At 45.5% G+C, this 22,707-nt stretch overlaps 1 protein-coding gene across 4 annotated transcripts in view; it reads left to right on the forward strand.

Moving 5' to 3' along the window:
* Positions 1 to 22,707, forward strand: part of DAG1 (dystroglycan 1) — a 70,916-nt gene that overhangs the window by 23,485 nt on the left and 24,724 nt on the right. The window contains exon 1 of one of the 4 annotated variants that reach the window (XM_059389736.1): positions 9,627 to 9,737. The exons of the other annotated variants lie outside the window; for them this stretch is intronic. The gene's annotated coding sequence lies outside the window, so the exon portion shown is untranslated. Of the gene's footprint in view, positions 1 to 9,626; positions 9,738 to 22,707 lie in introns of those variants that run through there. 4 annotated transcript variants of the gene reach the window in all.

The raw sequence follows: 22,707 nt of genomic DNA on the forward strand, positions 1-22,707 counted from the left end.
TTTCCTAGTGTTGGCTGCTCTGGTGTCTCAGGTGTCCGTGATCAGGTAGCAGTGAAAGTACTTAGAGAGCAGCCCTGCTTTTACCTCAGGGGGTCAGCAAGTAGTAGGCCCTGGCCAATTTATCCTGGGCCAGAGCTGAGTTTTCTCATTCTTCAGGCTTTGAAAGTATGTTCTTTTATAGATAAAGCTGTTTGACCAAATCTCTTGGTAACTAGTAGCTTTGGAGTTTTTTGTTTTTGTTTTTGATGTCACCGTTTTGTAAAAAATTGAAGCATAATTTAGACATGTAGCAAAATACATAAATCATAAATGTATAGCTAAGCACACTTTTACATATGTATATACCACTCAGATCAAGATAGAGAACATTTCCAGAAGGTTCCATCATGCCTTTCCCCAGTCAGCATCTCACCATAAGTAAGCGCTCTTCTGACCTCTGTCCTTGGGCTTAGTTTTGCTGCTCTTGACCTTCCTGTAAGTGGAGTGATAGAGTGTGTGTGTGTGTGTGTGTGTGTGTGTACTCTCATTTGTCTGCTTTTTTCTTGCTGAACATTAGGTCTCTGACATTTGTGTGGTTCTGTACAACAGAATAATATACAACACAAAAGAGTGTTGTATAGTATTTCATATGAATATATCACAATTTACTGCTCTTCTTGTTGGTAGACATTTGGGCTGTGTCCAGTTTTTGATATCACAAATAATACAGATACAAATATTCTTGTCCATGTCTTCTGTTGGTGTATACCTAAGAATGAATTGCTGGATATATTTGATACTTTAATTACTGGGAAGAAGTTTGTATATATGCCTCTTGTAAAAATACAAGGATTTTTATTTACTTATTTGACAGAGAGAGACACAGTGAGAGAGGGAACAGAAGCAAGGGGAATGGGAGATGGAGAAGCAGGCTTCCCGCTGAGCAGGGAGCCTGATGCGGGGCTCGATCCCAGGACCCTGGGATCATGACGTGAATTGAAGGTAGACACTTAACGCCTGAGCCACCCAGGCGCCCCTCTATTTTATTTTTGAACTTTTTACTACTTGGAGAATTTCAAGTACACTCAAACACTGGAACAGTGAATCTCTACTCACACTTTCAACCACTACCCCACCCCACATAATTTTGAACCATGTTTCAGACACCTGTCATTTCATCCCTCAGTGGTTTGGTGTATGGCTCTAGAAGATAATGTAACATCTGCTGAAGGGCTTCATGCTCCTTCTCTCTGGTCCTGGTGTTGTCCACGGTTTGTATCATGGTCCTCACGGCAAGGTATGCCTCCTAGTTCCTGTTACTCCTCATCGTGGTGAAGTTGCCTAGGTCCCGTGGTCTTTCCAGGCAGCCTTTGAACCAGGAACTAGCATGATAGAGAGTTGGGAAGGTCACGTTAGGACTTTGGAATGTCATTCTCTGTTGTGAGCACCACTTTCTGTTGGGTTGATTGTTCATGTGTATAAGTTAGGCCGATCTTAGAGAAAGTTGAGTGTGGGCTGGGGAGTACTTCTGTGCTTGGGTGCCCGACAGCCTGTCCCGATGGCTGCCCTGGCTTGGGATAGATGGTTCTTCCCCCAGGGCCCCAAGAGTGGAGGGTGCCACCTACAGGACGGATGGGCTCCAGCATTCCTGTCAGGCCCTACTCCTTGGTTGAAGGACAACAGGCATCAAACTTAGATTTGGACACAAAGAGGTAGGAAAGGTTAATGTTTTTCAGAACAGTGAAATCACAGGATGAAGATTAGACTTGGGGGCCCATAATAGTCTCTAGCTTCCCTCTCCAGTCCTTGTGTTCAGCACTGGAGTTGTTCTGGGGTGGGCCCAGAAGGTGGCCTGGTTCAGAGGGCTGGTCCAGGGAAGAAACAATGGGAGCAAAGAACACTACAAATACCTTATTATTTGGAGTCACTCACCCATAAATTCTCCATAGCAATTTTCCTCTGAGGTAGTCGAGTCTGACTAGAAAAACATAGCACCATGTTTTGATTCATTAGTCATCAGGATGCTCACCCTCCCATACTGTCATGCTGCCTGACCACAAAGTACCACTACTCCCAGTCTGCACTTATGATACCTGCCGCCCGTCATGGCCCATAGTCCGGCAATACGAGAGGGGCTGCTCTCTGTTTCAGCCTGTCCCACCCACCTTTTCTTATGCTGTTAATGAAGGAGTTTGCCAATAACTCACTTCTAGTGAAAGTAAGGGAAAAGTCACTCATCTCTTCAGGCAGGAATGTAAATTGAAGGCATTTTTGGCAATATCTATCAATTCTAATATATATAACCTTGGGCCTAACAAATCCACATCTAGGATTTTGTGCTCTGATTTCCTCCCAGAAGAAAGCAAGTATAAAAGTGAGAGCATTGGGGTGCCTGGGTGGCTCAGTGGGTTAAAGCTGCTGCCTTCGGCTCAGGTCATGATCTCAGGATTCTGGGTCCTGCATGGGACTCTCTGCTCAGCGGGGAGCCTGCTTCTCCTCTCTTTTTCTCTCTCTCTCTCTCTACCTACCTCTCTGCCTACTTGTGATCTCTGTCTGTCAAATAAATAAATAAAATCTTAAAAAAAAAAAAAAGTGAGAGCATCCTTGAGAGCAAAACAGGCAGTTTATAGACACTTAGATGTGTTATAAGCAGCAAGGGTCAGTCAGGAGGTGGGTCCAGCCACTGGGGCTGATGTCTCCCAGTTCTAGTAAAATTTAAAAAGCAATAATTATGAAATACGTGATTTCATTTGGGCTTTAGGAATGAATTAAAGAGGGTCGCCTAGGTGGCTCAGCTGGTTAGCTAGCCTCTGCCTTCAGCTCTGGTCATGATCTCAGGGTCCTGGGATTGAGTCCCGCATTGGGCTCTTTGCTCAGCAGGGAGCCTGCTTTTCCCTCTGCCTGCCACACCCCCTGCTTTACTCTCTCTCTCTGACAAGTAAATACATAAAATCTTATTTAAAAAAGAATGAATTAAAGAGGGGTGCCTGAGTGGCTCATTTGTTTGGGCCTCTGCCTTTGGCTCAGGGAATGATTTCAGGGTCCTGGGATCAAGGCTTGGGTTAGGCTCCCTACTCAGTGGGGAGTCTGCTTCTCCCACTGCCTCTCCCACTCCCTTCCCCCAGTCATGCTCATGCACTTGTGCTCTATCTCTCTCAAATAAAAAAATCTTAAAAAAAAAAGAATTAAAGAGAGGTTGATTCAGTCAAACATCTGACTCGATTTCAGCTCAGGTGTTGATCTCAGGCTCTTGGGTTCAAGCCCCTCGTTGGGCTTGCAGGGAGCCTACTTTAAAAAAAAAAAAAAAGTGAATGGGGCACCTGGGTGGCTCAGTGGGTTAAAGCCTCTGCCTTCAGCTCAGGTCATGATCTCAGGGTCCTGAGATCGAGCCCCACATCAGGCTCTCTGCTCAGTAGAGAGACTGCTTCCCTTCCTCTCTCTTCCTGCCTCTCTGCCTACTTGTGATCTCTCTCTGTCAAATAAATAAATAAAATCTTTAAAAAAAAAAGTGAATGAATTCAAGAGAGATGTGCTTGTTTATGGATTTAGAGACACAGTAAATGTCTCATTTGTGGAGAGCTTAAAAAAAAAAAAAGTCCAGCATGGAACCTACTTTAAAAAAAAAAAGAATGAATTAAAGAGAAATGTACTTGTTTATGGATTTAGAGACACATTAAATATGCCTTTTGCAGACAGCTACTGAAGAAACCCAGCCTGCTCATCTGAGGGCCTGGGAAAGAAGCCTGCTTTTCACTTGTGCTCTGTTGTATTACTGGAATTTGTTTTACCTCCATATGAATTACTTGTTTTTTTTAGAGGGGAGGGACAGAGGGAGAGAATCCCCAGGCAGGACCCCCTCCCCTCCAAGTGCGGAGCTTATTATAGGGCTCCATCCTGCTATCCATGAGAGCATGACCTAAGCCAAAACCAAGAGTTGGATGCTTAACTAACTGAGCCACCCCAGTGCCCCCATATGAATTACTTTTATTGCATTAAACCCGAAGGTAAGGACCAGACAGCCGATGGCATCATTGTGAGGCGTGCTGTGTGTCTTCCAAGTTGTGGTCGGGAATTGTTAGTGGGGAATGTGATGCTGACAAACACTGGGTTAAGCTTGTGTAGATCTTGAGATTTGCTCTGGTACTTCTGATCTTGGTGATGGTCTAGTCAGGGTTTTTTCTTTTGGGAGGGAGGGCTTCTGGGAAGGGAAGATGAAACTATTTTTAATCTTAAGCAAACATAGCCCAATGTAGTAATTTCAGGCCCCAGTGTGACATTTTCTTCCATTATAACCCAAGTCACTTTTAAAACAAATAAACAAAGCCCTTTTTTTGTGTGTATTTTGTGTTCATAGTGTTTCTGGAGGAAATGCTTTTAAAATACCTCCATTTCCCCTTTATAAACTTGGAGGGCTCGGAGGCTTAGTGGGACGTGTGTTTTGAATCATGCAATCTGGGAGTTTGGTGCTTGGACCCTGGAATGCTAGTGGGCAGAGTGCTGGGGTGTGAAGTAAGTGGTGGGGTTAAGGTTACATAGGCTGTCAAGTTTACAGAGCTCATGTGCTGACTTTTTCTCACAACTGTTGATGAATATCCCTGCTCTGCCAGGGAAGAATTGAGGTCCTGAGAGAGGAGGTGGACCATGCCCCGCATTCCTTTTTTTTTTTTTTTTTTTTTTTTAAGGATTTATTTGAGAAAGCGGGGGCGGAGAAAACAGAAAGGAGGGGGTGGACAAGCAGACTTGGCACTGAGTGCAGAGTCTGATGTGGAGCTTCATTTAATGACCCTGAGATCATGACCTGAGCCGAAATCAAGTCATTTGCTTAACCGACTTGAGCCACCCAGGTGCGCCCCCACCCCCTTAAAAGATTTTTAAAATTTATTTGAGAGAGAGAGAGAGTACGTACGCATGGGCAGGGGCGGAGGGAGAGGGAATAATCCCAAGCAGACTCTGCACTGAACGTAAAGCCCAATGCAGGGCATGGAACTTGATACCATGACCCTGAGATCATGACCCGAGCCAAAATCAAGAGTTAGGCACTCAACCGAGTCACCCAGGTGCCCTGAGATGCAGCTTGTTCTAATGATCAGCACTGATTAAGAAGGTACCCACCAGTTTACTCTAAAGTTGCTGTTTTCCGCTTTGCCATTAGTGAGTAGTTTATGGTGGGACACTTTGAGACTGTGTAGATACCTTGTTTTTCGTTAAACTCTGACCTTCTACTTTCAGCATCTGTTGATCCTTCTAAGATCGTTTCTTCTGTGTTGGTCTCATCTTATTTTAAGAAGAGTTTTCTTGGGCGCCTGGGTGGCTCAGTGGGTTAAGCCACTACCTTCAGCTCAGGTCATGATCTCAGGGTCCTGGGGTCGAGTCCCGTGTCGGGCTCTCTGCTCAGCGGGGGGCCTGCTTCCCTTCCTCTCTCTCTGCCTGCCTCTCTGCCTGCTTGTGATCTCTCTCTGTCAAATAAATAAATAAAATCTTTAAAAAAAAAAAAAAAAAGAAGAGTTTTCTTGCCTCCCCCATTTATTTATTCATTGGGTTATTGGTTTATTAGTTCATATTGCTGACTCAGTGTGATTCTCTTTTTTTTTAAAGATTTTATTTATTTATTTGACAGAGAGATCACAAGTAGGTAGAGAGGCAGGTAGAGAGAGAGGGGGAAGCAGACCCCCCGCTGAGCGGAGAGCCCAATGTGGGACTCAATCCCAGGACCCTGAGATCATGACCTGAGCCAAAGGCAGAGGCTTTAACCCATTGAGCCACCCAGGCGCCCCTCATTGTGATTCTTGTCATTATTTTGATGTCCAGGTTGTCCCCGGCTTGGCAGTGGGAGTCCCTTCTGTGTTCTTTTGACATGTCTGCATCATTGTTTGAGCACTCCCTGACTTTCTCATGCAACTAGATATTCCAGCCTCCTTGACCCCAGCCTGAGACCAGCCATTTCCACAAGGAGCTGTGGTGCCGTTTAGTTGACATGGTATTGAGAAACCAAGATATAGATGCATGATACATCTTTTTATTTATTGAAAGTCTGCTAAAACTAACGTTGTATTTAGTTGCTTAATCATGTTGCAGTTGAATAAAGGAGTTTCACCGTGTCCAGTTTTTGATTTTTGTTGTCAAGTGGAACAAGTGAACACGTTATCAGCAGAGTAAGCTGGACTTTAGCAACAACATAAAAGAATGAATTCCCTTCCTGCTCAAAAAGAATGTATTGCTACTTAATTGGTAGGGAAATGATCAGAACCACTGAATGATCTCTAAAGAGGAAGGATATCTCCAGCTGTTGATACCAGGGACCCTGAAATCCAGCTCTGCAGGCAGTGCCCATGACTGGTTAGGGCTTTGAACTAAAGGTGCAGTGTCCCTTGAGGCAGTGGAGCACATGTACCCTGTGTTTCAGGTGGTCTTGACATAGTTCTCCCCCAGGCAGGTGCCGGTGTCATGGGAAGACGTGGGGCTGACCGTGGCCTCCCTGTGTCATCATTCGACTACATGGGGAAATCAGAGCTGAGAATTTAACGAAATAGGAAAGGTGTGTTGAAGGGCTTATTAGATAATGGATGGCTGCATTTGGCAGCTTCCTGGAGGAAGCAGCATTTGGAGACTGGGAGCTGGAGGGTGAGAGGGAGCTAGAAAAAAAAAAAATCCACTTAATGAACGCTTATGAGTACTTCTTTTTGTGCCAGGCAGTGAGGGTGGGCCTGATCCCACAGGCAGCTGCCGTGAGCTGCCTGGAATGCAAGAGCCATGTGATGGCAGTTGTGGCTCGGGCAAGGTAATCTGGTGAACTGGGCTCCGGGTGCCGGCTCTGCCTCTTACTGGCTGTGGATCTCTGTTTTCTTCATGTCATAAAGGAGATGTTCTGTAGGGTTGCTGTGAGGGTGCGGGTTTACGTGCCAGTCTTAAGGGGTTGCATCCAGAACATGATCCTCCTCATTATGGCAGCTCAGTGCAGGTTAAAACCAGGGGGATAAGGTCCCTGAGGAAGCAAGCTTAGATTGGCCTTGGGTGGCCAGTGCAAAAAGGGGTGCTTTCTGCTCCCCTCTTCCTGAGAAGTCTCACTCTTGACCCTGGAGATGTCTAACTCTTTGTGAAGTAGTAAAGCAAAGGGAAGGCATTCACTTCGGTGGATTGCCACGTTTGAGCTAAAACACTTGATTTGTGCTTGTTGAACACCTGTTCCGTTGAAGGGTTGGGTTGCCGTGGGAGTGAGCAGTCCGGGTTAAGTGGAGCCTAATTGTGCTGTGGGAACATCTGTGGCTCTGTGTTAAGGAGGGCGTGGTATGGAGTGGGCTCGTTAAATGAGTGGCAGGGGTTGGACATGCTTGGGTAGGAGGAAAAGCACTCTTGGAGTGTCGAAAGAATGGCAGTCCTTGGGAGAAAAGGACTTGGAGCCCAGTCCTGAAGGTAAGTAGAGAACCTGAAGGTTTGTGGAGGGGAGGAGCCCAGAGCAGAGTGACCAGAGGCCAGGTGTGAGCAAGGAGTCACGGCCAAGGCATTGGCCAAGGCTGGGGGTGGGGGGCAGTGATGACAGGTGAGGCAGGAGGCACCCTGGAGGTGGGAAGGGGGTAAGGATCGAGTGCACACTCTCTCAGGTCTTTAACCTATTTTTCAACTTGATGGAAAGGCTGGGTCTTGACTCACATCAATGGGTGGTGACAGTGGGCCCATCTCCCATGGAAGACTGAGCGAAAGTAGGTGTCTGCCTGCATCCTTCTGTCCCTTTCCTTCCCAACTTGTCTAGGAAATAGAGGCCATACTCTGAGGCCTTGGTGTTCCCTGGTTGATGCTGACCTACATTCTCCTCCACTCTGTCCAAGCTTTGCTATTTGTCTCCCATTGAACCAGTCTGAGCCCAGGACCCAGGTGAATTAGGGCTCGTTCTGGCCCTCAGTGGACACTCAGTCTAGTGGGGCAAGTTTTATTGGGAAACAAGAGAAGCTCATATACTTTTTTTTTTGAGATTTTAATCTTCTAAGTAAGAAGTAAGCATTTTCATTTTATATTGTTCTTCATTTGTGGAGAGTAAAACAAATGGAGTGGGATTGGAATTAAAAAGCAGGTAGGGGAAGGTAGGACAGTATCTGATACTGAGTAGGTGGTCCAAATTTGTTGAATAAAAATTATCAAGAACATATTCCTATCATGTATGTTCTTGTTAGAGCAAGGTGCTTATGGAGAAAGAAAAGTAATTATTGCGAAAGCAAAGAGTATGTGTTTCTGTAATATTAATCTGGTGTCTTTCATCTAAAGAGCAAAATAGATACCAAGTATCGTTATTTAATTTGCCATTTGTCCAAAGTAATATGTGTCCATGCTAGTGATCATTGTTGTGATTGGTGTTATTTTATTCTGTATTTGCCTAGAAAAAAGGGCTTCTGAGAATGAACTTAGATTTATAAAACAATTTTTTAAAAATTCTGTTGGCCAAAAAAATCGCTGTTGATCCATCACAGCCTCTGTTCCTCTGTTCTCTGGAGTGCTGGGACCTTGGATAGTCACTGACCTCTCGCCTGCTCCATACCCAGAGGACAGTCACACCTGAGGTTCTGTTGGGCAGGACTGCTTCTTTCCTGTCGAGGGGTAGATGCAGTTAGAACATGTGCAGTCTCGAGTGTTTCGGAAATGATTTCTTTAAAGGCCACTGTGTTGAGGCCCTAAGTGCTGTGCACTGGCCATCTGCAGGTCTTGGTATCCAGGCGCCGCCGTCCGGGTTGTCCTCCTTGTGGTGCCTCCAACGGGGGCGGAGCCACGGGGAAGTAACCAGTACCAGACCGGTGTACACTGGTCCTGTGCGAGGTGCTTAGTGAGTCACGGAGGTGAACCTTGTCACTCACTCCCTTAGCTCCTCGGGCGGTGACAAATTCAATACTAAGCAGTTAGTCTGTAAGGGCAAAAGATAGTGGAGATCCCTGGGTGCATTACAGATAATCAAAAAAGTGGATTTGCAGATTTTAAATTAGCTTTCTGTGAATTACCTATAGTTGCTTACTTTATAGTGTTACCGTCCCAGAAACCTCTGCTCCAATTTGCAGCTTCACTAACCCTTGGGGTTTGAGAGGTGGAAACTCTGGTGTCAAGAGCATGCAGGGTGACTTCCTGCTTTCGTAACCTTTGTGCATGTAGAGAGCCTGAGTGACTTTTTGAGATGTCTGTGGATTATGAGAGCTTGAGTATTCTTTTTTTTTTAAGATTTTATTTATTTATTTGTCAGAGAGAGAGAGAACGAGAGTGAGCACAGGCAGACAGAGTGGCAGACAGAGACAGAGAGAGAAGCAGGCTCCCTGCCAAGCAAGGAGCCCGATGTGGGACTCGATCCCAGGACACTGGGATCATGACCTGACCCGAAAGCAGCCATTTAACCAACTGAGCCACCCAGGTGTCCCGCTTGATTATTTTTTAAAAAAGACAAAACTCTAGCTCTTTACATAAATAAACTGGTAACTGGTGAATTTGTGGTATTTTTAGTTCTTTGTGCTAAGGAAATCTGGATTTTCCTTTAAAGCATTGGTTGAACGTGGTTAATGATCTGAGGCCGGCAGAGGACTGGAGGGCCTCTCCCTCCCTTGGGATGAAAATCCTCTCTAAGGAACCTGTGGCTTCCTGTTTGCTCCCTCTGCCTTTCTGAGAGCAGGTTGCTGGGTGGGACACTTCATTTGGCTTCTAACAATCTGTGAGATCCTGAAGTGTTCCTGCAGAGGCATCAGCAGAGAGAGAGTGAGGGCTATGGTTTTTGTGGTCGTTTTCTCAACCAGGTAAGAAATGCGGCCTGGCTGAACTGCCTCAGGATGAACGGTTCGGCTGCGGTGTGGGGGGCAATCTCCCTCCCATTCCCTGGCGGTTGTTGCTTTGACTGTTTTATCTTTGCATTTCCCACTCTCGCATCAGAAATCTTATCAAGAGATAACTGAGGTAGAGGGACTAGTCGGGGAACAAAGGCCAGATTCTGTTTTATCAGTCAAGCTCTTCAGGGCAGTTAGTCTGAGGAGATAGAATCAGAGCTCTCGGCCTCTCTCCCCCTCCTCTCTCTCTCTTGCCTGTGACCTCTACATTCCTGGTCTTTCCTCTTACCACGAAAGTTCTGAGCAGGTAGGGCAAGTGACTATCCCCATGGCTCTGAGAGGAATTGGCTGGCCTGTTAGGAGGTCTGTGTTGCCATGAAATCTCTGATAGTGTCCTCTTGATCTGTGCATGAGAGAATGCAAAGAAGAGGTCCCTGACTCTTAATTAGGTCTATTCTTAAGACACAGCTTTAAGGTTTAAAAACAAGAAAGAAAGAAAGAAAGAAATACCCCAGAACTTCAAGATTCAGTGGACTGGCGTACAGTGAGAGGACAAAGGTAAATTTTCTGCTTACAGAAGAGGTCCTTTGGGGCGCCTGGGTGGTTCAGTGGGTTAAAGCCTCTGCCTTCAGCTCAGGTCATGATCCTGGGTCCTGGGATCGAGCTCCGCATCGGGCTCTCTGCTCAGCGGGGAGCCTGCTTCTCCCCCTCTCTCTCTGCCTGCCTCTCTGCCTATTTGTGATCTCTGTCAAATAAATAAATAAAATCTTAAAAAAAAAAAAAAAAAGAAAAAAAGCGGTCTTTTAAGTAGTCAACTTCCCGGTGCAGATAACTGTGTGGAGACTGGGAAGGGCAAGGTGCCTGTGTACTCATTTTGTGTGTGTGTGTGTGTGTGTGTGTGTGTGTAAAATGTGATCTGCTCGGGCGCCTGGGTGGCTCAGTGGGTTGAGCCGCTGCCTTCGGCTCAGGTCATGATCTCGGGGTCCTGGGATCGAGTCCCACATCGGGCTCTCTGCTCAGCAGGGAGCCTGCTTCCCTCTCTCTCTCTCTCTCTGCCTGCCACTCCGTCTACTTGTGATCTCTCTCTGTCAAATAAATAAATAAAATCTTTAAAAAAAAAATGTGACCTGCTCACTCAATGTGGGGTTGCAGCTCATGACCCATGTGGGAATAATGAGTTGGCTGCCCAGCTGACTTAGCGCCCTGGACCTGCACTCTTGATCAGATGGGAGGAGATCCAGCATACCTGGTGTGAAGGTGCCCGAACTGGACACATTTCCCTAAATCTGAGGAGAAACGAGATTTAGATTCTCTGAATCTCCTTGAGGAGCAACCCAGCATCCTCTTCTGGGTAAGGCTAGCAATGCAGGTGCTGGCAGGACCCGGCCCAGGAGTTTTGCCTTTGCCTGTTGATTGGGAGCTGGTGCTCTCAGGTGCCACTCTAGGGAAGCCTGATTGTGAGGTCAGTGCAGTCAGGCGACCTTGTCCTGCTCTGCATTGGCGTTGCCTCCTCCTCACTGCCTGAAAACAGCACAGCCATGGCTTTGCAGAATAGGAGTTCTAAGAGTTTGCAAGGCCGTCTTTTGGCTCTTTCTCCACAGCCTTCAGAAGCATACCTCTAAAACCTACCGGAGAAGTTTGTAATGATTTAGAGTTTATAGTTGTTGCAAGGCTGAGGTGGGTAGAAGGGCCAATTAGAGCTGTACGTGGGAGGGAAGGAATTCAGCCAGCAAGAAAGCCTGAGCAAACGAGTGGGTGCTAGTTGTGTCTTGTCCTTTTATAAACAATGTTTGTTGGTCTGGCAGTTTCTGGCATGGTTGAAATATTCTCGACGGTCGAGCCTTAAGAAAGTGGCCCAAAACAAGAATGTAGCCAAAGCAGATCGCACCGTTAAATACTGAAGGTCGAAGTATGTGCCTGGATAAACATGGGGTGCAGTGGCAGCCTTCCGGTGAAGGTGCAAGAACCCCCATTCACCAGAGCAAGGACACCCCTCTGTGGCGTCTGTGTTGTGAGGCTGCTGGCAGGGCCGAGGGCTGGGGTAAGGGGTAAGGAGAGACCTGACTAGGGGGCAGGGAGCGCTGGGGCCACTCCCCTGCTTCCCCTTATTCCTCTGTTTTGGAGTCTAATTAGCCAATTAGGTCAGGAAGGCCAGCAGTCAGCACGCTTTTTCTCAACTTAGTTCATCGAAGTCAGATTAACATATTAGTTTTGAGTGATGGCCCTTATTTGTAATCTTTTATAGGATAATGGAAAAATATATCAGGAAACTCAGCTTTTAACTTTTAACCTGTGAAATCAGATGTGATGACTGCTTTTGTGTTTAGTCAATCATTTCAAGGATTTGGTGGAAACTCACACTCGGCAGATGGCAGACCAAGCACCTGCTTGGTGCTAAGATCTCCTGGGGGAGAGGGCAGCAGGGCACATGTGGCTGAGACCCCAGCAGTGGACCTCTTCTGCCTCCTTTCCCCTCTGGGTAGCCCTTGGCATCTGACCTTGATGCAGACAGACATTGACCATCCTGCCCTCAAAACATAGTCTGGCTCTACCTTTGTGCTGAGATGGAGGGGTTTTGGATAGCCAGGGCAAGTCTGTGGAGTCAGAAGGAAACATTTTAGTTTCCAGTAAGCACCTACTCTGTGTTTGTAAATTTGCCGATTTATAAGTACTTTAGTTTTATTATCTCTTGTGCTTTATGACTTAGTAATATGTGCAAATCCTAATTGAATATTTTCGTATGAAATGCGGGAAGGCTGCATGCATAGCAGATGAAGCTTCACACCTAGCACAGGGTAGGTAGTCAGTAAATATGCACTGAAGTGTAATTATTCTTGGGCTGTCTTGAGATAATTGTAATTTGCTGTAATTGGGTTCTCGGATGCCACAGGGGTACGCGGATGTGGTAATTCATTCTCTCTTGGATTCTGCTGAGTCTGGCCCCCGATCTCTCACATTTACTCCCCGCCCTACCCCACCTCTCACTCCAGCTGCTACAGCCAGGTGGCCCTTGTCTTTGGGCTCAGTTTACCCTTTTCTGTTCTCAGGGCCCTGCCTGGGCATTGGTGATTCAGACAGGACCTAAGCCTCATGAATGTTTTTTCTGAAGTCTGATTGGTATGACTCTGAGTAACATGTGTGTGGTGTTTTTTTTTAAGATTTTATTTATTTGACAGAGAGAGAGAGCACGTGCATATGCACACAAGGGGGCCGGATCGGTAGGCAGAGGGAGACGGAGGGGGAGAAGCAGGTTCCCTGCTAAGTAGGGAGCCTGATGCAGGGCTCCATCCCAGGACCCTGGGATCATGACCTGAGTGGAAGGCATATGCTTAACTGATAGAACCACCCAGGTGCCCCGAGTAATATGTTTTTAAAAAAATATTAATTTGTAATTGTGGTTAAAATGCATAATAAAATTTACCTTGTTATCCATTAAAGTTTTTTTTTTAAAATTGTGGTAAAAAAACATCTAACAGATTTTTACATGTTAATAATTTTTAAGTTTGCAGTTTAGTACCAAGTAATGTTTAACAGCAAGGGGCATACCGAGGTCAGTGGAGTGTAGAATGAACTGTTTCTCAGTGAGTTTTGTCACAGAACATGTGAAAAATAGACCCAGATGAAAAACCACGGTCTGGTGGAGAATGGCCTGCAGCCCTGGGATTTTGAGCCTTTTCCTTCTCTTCCTCTAGGACATGTTTGTACCTGAGTGAGTTTGTACTTAGGTATTAAAGCTTTGCTTCCTTCCTGCGTTGGTTGAAAAAAACCAAACCACCATCAGCAGAAACCCTTGCCCTTCCTGCACCTCTCCTTTTGGTAACTGTGATAAGTGAGAATTTGCAAGAGTTTTCCAAGTGAGAAAAGTTCGAAGCAGCTTTTCTAATAGATGATTATGTAGTGCTTGCTTCGCAGAAGTAATTTTTTTCTTCCACATATTTTTACTTCAAGTGTCTTGCTGTGTATGTAAGCCTAGACTCCTTTGGTGGGTTCTCCTGCTCCCTGGTGGTGTCTCTGGGGGTCTGCCCCACACCTCTGGTGGTATCCCACAGCATGCCGGCCAGGTGGGGGCTTGCCTTGTGTCGGGTGGGTCCTCAGCTGTCTCTGGCTGTGAGCACTTTTGAGGGAACACCTTGAATCTTCACCGGCGACTTGGTTCAACACTTGTCTCATCTGATGCTAAAGAGGGAAAAAGGCCCATTTTTAACTCAAAGCAGAGAAAGCTGCCTGTCTTATGGTATTTGGAGCCCAAATAAACAGTGACTTCACACTATTGTTTTCCATTGTGGGAGTACATCCTGTAGGCCATCCGTTTGAGCAGTTTTAAACTGGTTAGCCCTCCAGAATTTTTATATTAATGTTTGACTGATATTTAACAGTTAATTTTAACTTTTGAGTGTCTGGACAAAAGATTTTATTTTATTATTTTTTTTTTTTTGAGAAAGAAAGCAAGTGCATGAGCGTAGTGGGGGGAGGGAGAGGGAGAGGTGCAGAGAGAGTCTTAAGCGTCACACCCAGCGAGGAGCTGGATGGGGAGCTCAGCTTCACAACCCTGAGATCATGAGCTCAAACCAGGAGTCAAATGGCCAACCAATTGAGCCACCCAGGTACCCCCGGGGACAAGAGCATTTTTGCTAGATGGAACTTAAAGCGGTTGTTTCAGTTGGTTTGCTTTTAACTTTTTTAAAACCATTTGAAACAGAGACATGGACTTCTATTATTTGTTTGGTTTAAAAAGATAGTCCCATTTTCCTTAAATGTTTTAATTACTACGGCGAAAAGAAGCAGTTTGAGAGTTTAAGTACAGTTTCTAGGTAACCTAGCTATTGGAGAGGTACAGTTCCTGGGAGTGGTTGGGGGTGAGGGCTGCGTCGGCCTCAGTCACATTTTGTGTAGTTAGTATGGGATTGACTCTCACAATTTTTCTTTAATTCTTGGAAAGCAAAAACTCGTAGGGAGCTGTTCTTCTAGGATTTTAGTTAAGATGTCTTAGTTTCATTCCCTGTGGGCTTTTCTGCATATGAGGAAACATTAAGTTTACTATGAATTGAGCTGGTGCCATATACACATTTGTTCTTGCATTTATTGTGTGGAAAGCATTTATTGACTGAGCTTCCTGTGTGCATGGGGCACTCATCAGCTCTGGAAAGGCAGGCTGAGCAGAAGAGATCTGCTTTCCTGGAGCTGGGCTTCCGGTGGAATATTCTAGTTCCCAGGAGCTGGCAATCCCCAGCTCTGTCTAGATTGTCTAGACAGAATAGGCCTTGTGCCTCATGGACATATGCCCCCCCCAACCCCCACCCTCAAACAAGGCATGTACCTTAGTCATATATAGCTGGGGATTAGTATTAGTGACAGGAAGGGCCGGAAGGATTCTTTCTTTCCTGCTGAACTGGGCCCCCGGAAGTTTGGGGTTCTTGCCTGTCATATATATTGCTTTTGATTCCTTAGTTGTGTCTCTTGACTTTGTAAACTTAAAATACACTTGCCTCCAGGGTGGATATTAAGTATTTGGTTTATAAAGGACACTACCTTTTTGGCATTGCTGAAAACTTGACGTATGTGTTTGTGTGTGTGTGTGTGTGTGTGTGTGTGTGTGTGTGTCTGTGTGTGTCTCTCTATCACTGAAGAGTCCCCAGGGTCACAGTTGGAGAAAGAAAGCATCGTTGAGGCTGTTGGGAGATTCAGGGGATTGCCAGCTCCAACCCCAACTAGATCGGGTTCCTATGAGTGAGGACACTTACCTGAAATGAGTCTTGGGGTCTTGGGCCCCCTGGGCTTCCTATCCCAGACTGTCCTTTCACTCTTGGGGACCCATATCCCAGGAGCCTGGTGGGGGCTTCCCCTGCTAAGATATTCTTGACCACAGCCAGCACCATGAAGTGCTGCCTCAGTGGTGCTCTCAGGTACTGAATGTTCACCTGACCCAGGGAGGGGTGCGATGGGTACCTGGGGTACCGTGGGGCTCTCTTCCCTGGCTCTTGGGGCAGGAGTGCAGGCTTTTACCAAGAGAAGAAAGAGAGGGCAGCCCGAGTGCCTGCCCTGGGATAGCAGTGTCCCAAAGGGCTGTGCTGTGTCCAGGCTTTGCAGGCTCTAACACTTTTTTTTTTTTTTTTAAGATTTTATTTATTTATTTGACAGAGATCACAGGTAGGCAGAGAGGCAGGCAGAGAGAGAAAGAGGAGGAAGCAGGCTCCCCGCTGAACAGAGAGCCCGATGCGGGGCTCGATCCCAGGACCCTGGGATCATGACCTGAGCCGAAGGCAGAGGCTTAACCCACTGAGCCACCCAGGCGCCCCGGCTCTGACACTTTTAAGGTTTCCCTGCCCCCCCTGGGCGGGGGGATGTCTAGAACTAAGGGGTGGAACTGCCGCCTGGCAGCATTGTTCACTTTTCACACTTTCTGTCATGGCTGTTGAACATGTGTTTAGAGAGCCAGGGGCTTCACTAAGGCACTGGGAAGGCCCCTCTTCACAGAGTTGTATTGCTCTGGGGTAGAGGACAGAACTGAATTCAGACTTAATGGCAGGCACTGACTGGGTACTGATACGGGAGGGAGTAAGTTACCCATTCCACTACGTGTTCTCTGATAGATCATCTTTGTCAGCTTCTGTTAGCCAGATAGTGGTGAGTTCAGCTGAGATGTAACATGTTCTTGGGCTGCCCTGAGCACTTCCTGGTCTTCTAGAAGGTATAATAAGAGTGCACATATGCAGTATTAAAATGAGTGGCTGTGTCAGGAAGACTGTGTGATTCTGCCCGAGTCTCTGTTTCCTGAGCACTTTCACCGTATTCTGGCCACAGGCTGTGTGACCATGGTCGAATGTTACCTCTCCTAGGGCCTTGTTCCCTGAAAAAAGGAGGAGGCGGGTCTCTGGAGTGCTTCCATCTCTGAATGACCAAGTGCGTGAGTAAGAGACTATGTAAAAACCTTCCAATGGGATGTCCTAGTTTGGGCGTTTGAATGCAGCCTGCCAAGTTCCTTGCATGGGGAGATATGACCCTTGCTTATAGGAAGCCAGCATCAGAAAGACACAGCTGCTTTTTGCCAAGTTTCCAAAAGATCTTTTCTCCCCGGGGCATGGAAAACCGACGTATAGCAGTTGGAGTTGTGCCCTGGACATCGCCTGCTTGCTAAATGTAGAGGCACTTAGTCATACCCGTGAAACAGATACCCCATGTCGTCATGTGTCCGCAGATAGCAGACTGAGCTTATGTTCTTGGTAGGACAGGGTGTGTCTCATACTGTTGCTGTTTTCAAATAAGCTGAGAATTTTTTTTTTTTTAAGATTTTTATTCATTTTTTTGACAGAGAATGAGAGAGCACAAGCAGGAGGAGCTTCAGAGGGAGAGGGAGAAGCAGACTCCCTGCTAAGCCAGGAACCCCACATGGGGCTGGATCTCAGGACCCCAAGATCATGACCCGAGCTGAAGGCAGATGCCCAACAGACTGAGCCACCCAGGTGCCCCTAAGCTGAGAATTTTTAAATGGAGAATCAGATTAGAAAAGTAAAAGATCAACTGGATCTCATAAGTAGTAAAATAAGTAAATTAAAGAGTAAAGACACAGGAAGAAGCTAAAAAAACACCAAGTTCTGTATCCTCTCCATTAATTCATTAGGTGTGTGTCTGGAACTGTGTGTGTGCTTAGTATACATTACTGATAGTGACAAATGTCCCCCTGTCCCCCCAAGCTTCCAGTTTTGTAGGGTGTTAGTTGAGCTGAACACTTAACTAAATAAGAGTTACAATGTGTAAGAAAGAAAAGGCCATTAAGAGAAGCACTGTGCAACAGTAAACTGTCAAGTTACAATTTAGAATAGTATAAAACGGGCGCCTGGGTGGCTCAATCCTTAAGTGTCTGCCTTTGGCTTGGGTCATGATCCCGGAGTGCTGGGATGGCGCCCTGCAGAGGCATCAGGCTTTGCTCAGGGAGCCTGCCTTTCCCTTTCCCTCTGCCTACTGCTCCCCCTCCTTGTGCTCTCACTCTCTCTTTCAAATAAATAAATCAAATCCTTAAAAAAATAGTATAAAACAGAAGATTTAGTTCTAAAAATTAAGTGATAAATAAAATAAGCTATAAAAGGGGTATGAAGGCACAGACAGGAAACTGGGAGATACAAACATACACACACACACGAATTCCAAGAAAAACCTTTAACTTGGGGAACTTGATAGAAATCTGAGAAGACCTCTACCGAGAGTACGATGAACCTGTGTGTTGAGGAGTCAGGGTGTTTCCTTCTTTGCCCTTCCTGGTGGAGGACCCTGTAGCGGTCACAGAGAGTTAAGTGGTTCTTGGGAGCTGATGTCCACAGGACCCCAGCCTCTAAGTCCGTGGTCATTTGGTGTCCCCTTGAGGAAGTGTGACATTTAACACGTTTGGCAAGTCTGTGCTGGGAAAAAGTGATACAGCCAGATGGCTGGCAGGAGAAGTCCCTTTTGGGGAATGGGTCTGAAATCCCATGAGAACTACCCGGTTGCCTATGGCCTTAGGGTGGAACAAGGTAGTGGAAACAGGAAGGAGGACAGTGTTATACCCAGTATTTATCTAGCACTGATGAGAGGATGCGGTCGTGCCAGATCATAAAATATCTTCATTGACTTTCCAAGGTAGATAAATCTCAAATCACTTTTCTTATCTTTGTGGAGCAGCTTCATGTGTTTTTTTATCTGAGCCTTTAGGGAGCAAGTGCAGTCCTAGAAACTAGAAACTAGGAGTATGTGAACTTGAGTGAAATGGGGCCCAGGAGGGTAGGGGTAGACAGAAATGGAGTTGATCAGTGGGGTAGGGTTGGGGCAGGGCAGTAGCTCCAGGGGCTGAGATCTGGATGCCATTCAGAATTTGCTAGACACATGAATGAGGACAGGGCTTTCCAGTCCTCAGAAGGTGGTGAAGAAGACACGGAGCAGGACTTCCTGTTTTAGGATTTTTATTAGTTTGAGATGACAGCCCTTTACCTTCACGGTGTTTAGGTCTCTAGCAGAGAACATAGACTAACATTATATATAACCTTAGTATCTGCTACTCCGCTTTGTCATGCCTTAATGTTCTGTTGTTGTTGTTGTTGTTTCAGATTTATTTATTTTTTAGAGAGAGTGCATGGCACTGAGTGGGGAGCCAGACGCAGGACTTGATCCCATGACCCTGAGATCACGACTGGAGCTAAAACCAATTCAGATGCTTAACTGACTGAGCCACCCAGTCACTCCTCTTCTTTTGTATTTTTGTAATATCCTATTTTAGGAGATAAAGCAGTTATGAATTTGGAGACCATTGTGAACCCACCTTTTCCTGTGCCCCTTTTAGAGCTATACCAACTTCTTTGACACCCCAGCTGCCTCGTTAGTCCCTGGTAATCACTAATCTATTCTCTATTTCTATAATTTTGTTACTTCAAGAATATTATAAAAAATATAATATATGTAATAACGTATATGTAAGGTATGTATAAAAATATAGTATGTAAACTTCTAGGATTAGCATTTTACACTCATCACAATTCCCTTGAGATTTGTTCACTTGGTCTAGTATATCAATAGTTTATTTCTTTTATTGCTCATTAGTAGTCCATGGTATGGATGTACTACAGTTTGTTTAACCATTCATCCACTGAAGGACATCTGGGTTGCACTATTGGTTGAAGAAGCTATTTTCCCCCATTGAATTGCTTTTGTATTTTTTTCAAATATAAGTTGGGTATTTTTGTTTAAATCTGTTTCTGGATTCTAGAGGTGTTTGGGTGGCTCAGTGGGTTAAGTGTCCAACTGTTGGTTTTGGCTTGGGTTGGGATCTCAGGGTCATGGAATCGAGCCCCTCAGTGTTCAGCACAGAGTCTGCTTAAAACACTCTCTCTCGGGCGCCTGGGTGGCTCAGTGAGTTAAGCCGCTGCCTTTGGCTCAGGTCATGATCTCAGGGTCCTGGGATCGAGTCCCGCATCGGGCTCTCTGCTCAGCGGGGAGCCTGCTTCCTCCTCTCTCTCTGCCTTCCTCTCTGCCTACTTGTGATCTCTCTCTGTTGAATAAATAAATAAAATCTTTAAAAAAAAAATTAAAAAAAAAAAACACTCTCTCTCAAATAAATAAATAAATCTTAAAAAATATTCTGGGGGCGCCTGGGTGGCTCAGTTGGTTGGACGACTGCCTTCAGCTCAGGTCATGATCCTGGAGTCCCGGGATCGAGTCCCACATCAGGCTCCCAGCTCCATGGGGAGTCTGCTTCTCTCTCTGACCTTCTCCTCGCTAATGTGCTCTCTCTCACTGTCTCTCTCTCAAGTAAATAAATAAAATCTTTTTTTTTTTTTTTAAGATTTTATTTTTTTATTTGACAGAGAGAGATCACAAGTAGACGGAGAGAGAGGCAGGCAGAGAGAGAGAGAGGGAAGCAGGCTCCCTGCTGAGCAGAGAGCCCGATGTGGGACTCGATCCCAGGACCCTGAGATCATGACCTGAGCCGAAGGCAGTGGCTTAACCCACTGAACCACCCAGGCGCCCAATAAATAAAATCTTAAGAAAAAAAAAATGTTTAAAAAAAAAAATATTCTGGATTCCCAGTGCTGTTCCATTGATTTATATGTTTGTCTCTCCACTAATACAGTCTTGATTATTGTAGCTTGCTAAATTTTTTTTTTTTTTTTTTAAGATTTTATTTATTTATTTGACAGAGATCACAAGTAGGCAGAGAGAGAGAGAGAAGCAGGCTCTGCACTAAGCAGAGAGCCCGATGCGGGGCTCGATCCCAGGACCCTGGGATCATGACCTGGGCCGAAGGCAGAGGCCTTAACCCGCTGAGCCACCCAGGCGCCCCTGTAGCTTGCTAAATTTTGATATTAGGTAGAATAATCCCTCTTTTTCTTTTACAAAATTGTTTTTTTGGCTATTGTAGTTTCTTTGCCTTTCCATATAAATTTAATTTTTTAAAATTTTTTAAGATTTTATTTATTTGAGAGAGAGAGCATGAGCAGGGAGGAAGGGGACAGGGAGAAGCAGACTCCCCGCTGAGCAGGAGGCCCAATGCAGGGCTCAATCCCAGGACCCTGGGATCATGACCTGAGCCGACAACAGAGGCTTAACGACCGAGCTACCCAGGTGCCCCTCCTATTATCCTTCTGTTACGGATTTCTAATTTGATTCCATTGTGGTTAGAGAACACATTCAGTGTTACTTTATTTCTTTTAAGTTTTTTAGCGTTTGATTTATGGCTCTAGATATGATTTATCTGTATTTATGTTCCATGGACATTTGAAAAGAATGTATGTTCTGCTGTTAATGTTGATTAGATCATGTTGATCGACGGTATTTTTGAATTCTTTTGTAACCTTGCTAATTTTCTTTCTAGTTGTTCTCAGTTGTTGAGAGTGTGGTGTTGAAGTTTCCAACTAAAATTGTGGATTTGTTTATTTTTCCTTTCAGTTCTGTCAGTTTTCATATAACTTTGTTGTTTGGTGTGTGTACGTTTAGGGTTGTTATTCTTGGTAGCTTGAGCCTTTTATCATTATATCATTTCCCTCTGTCTCTGGTAATTGTCTTTGCTCTAAAGTCTATTCTATCTGATATTGATAGAGCCTTTCTTGCTTTCGCTAAATTAATGTGTGCATGTTATATCTTTTTCTTTTCCTTTTTTTTTTTTAAGATTTTATTTATTTGACAGAGAGAGACAGTGAGAGTAGGAACACAGGCAGCACGAGCAGGGGGAGAGGGAGAAGCAGGCTTCGGCCGAGCAGGTAGCCCGATGCAGGGCTCAATCCCAGGACCCTGGGATCATGACCTGAGCTGAGGGCAGACTCTTTTTTTTTTTTTTTTTTTTTTTTTTTTTTAAAGTTTTTTTTTTTTTTTTTGACAGAGAGAGATCACAAGTAGGCAGAGAGGCAGGCAGAGAGAGAGATAGGAGGAAGCAGGCTCCCCGATGAGCAGAGAGCCCGATGCGGGACTCGATCCCAGGACCCTGAGATCATGACCTGAGCCGAAGGCAGCGGCCTAACCCACTGAGCCACCCAGGCGCCCTGAGGGCAGACTCTTAACAACTGAGCCACCCAGGCGCCCCTCTTTTTCTCTTCTTTTACTTTCCACCTATCCTCGTCATCTTGGTATTGTCATCTATTGATTGCCTTTTAATTCAGTTCGAGATCTTCCTGGTTTATGGTATGAGTGTGTTTTTTTTGTTTTGTTTTTGGAGAGGGAAAGAAAGGGTGGGGGAGAGGGGGCTGCGGAGGGAGAGGTAGAGAGAATGCCAAGCAGGCTCCATGCCCAGCACAGAGCCTGATGTGGGGCTCAGTCCCACAACCCTGAGATCATGACCTGCTCTGAAACCGAGAGTCGGACGCCTTACCAACTGAGCCACCTAGGTGCCCCTGATGAGTGGTATTTGATTGAAACCTGAACAGTTTTGTCTCTGTTCTGAAACTGATTATTTTTCCTGGCTTTTTCTAATACTCTGGCAGGAGACAAATGAGGGAGGTACTGCCTGATTATTGGAAAGTGGAGGTAGAAGTCCAGGTTCCTTACTCAGCCTTTGTTTTTAATTGAAGTATAATTAACATACAGTATTCTCTTAGTTTCAGGCAGACAACATAGTGATTCAACAGCTCTATACATTCCTCTGTGCTCACCATGATAAGCGTAGTCACCATCTGTCACCAAACACTATTACAGTATTATTAACTATTCCCTATGCTGTACTTTGTATCTCCATGATTGTTTTATAACTGGAAGTTTGTACCTCTTTTTTTTCTTAAAGATTTACTTACTTTTTTTTAAAGACTTTATTTATTTATTTGACAGAGAGAGATCACAAGTAGGCAGAGAGGCAGGCAGAGAGAGAGAGAGAGGAGGAAGCAGGCTCCCTGCTGAGCAGAGAACCTGATGCCGGACTCGATCCCAGGACCCTGAGATCATGACCTGAGCCGAAGGCAGGGGCTTAACCCACTGAGCCACCCAGGTGCCCCCA

Source organism: Mustela nigripes, chromosome 2, assembly GCF_022355385.1.
Source record: "Mustela nigripes isolate SB6536 chromosome 2, MUSNIG.SB6536, whole genome shotgun sequence".
Classification (NCBI taxonomy): domain Eukaryota; kingdom Metazoa; phylum Chordata; class Mammalia; order Carnivora; family Mustelidae; genus Mustela; species Mustela nigripes.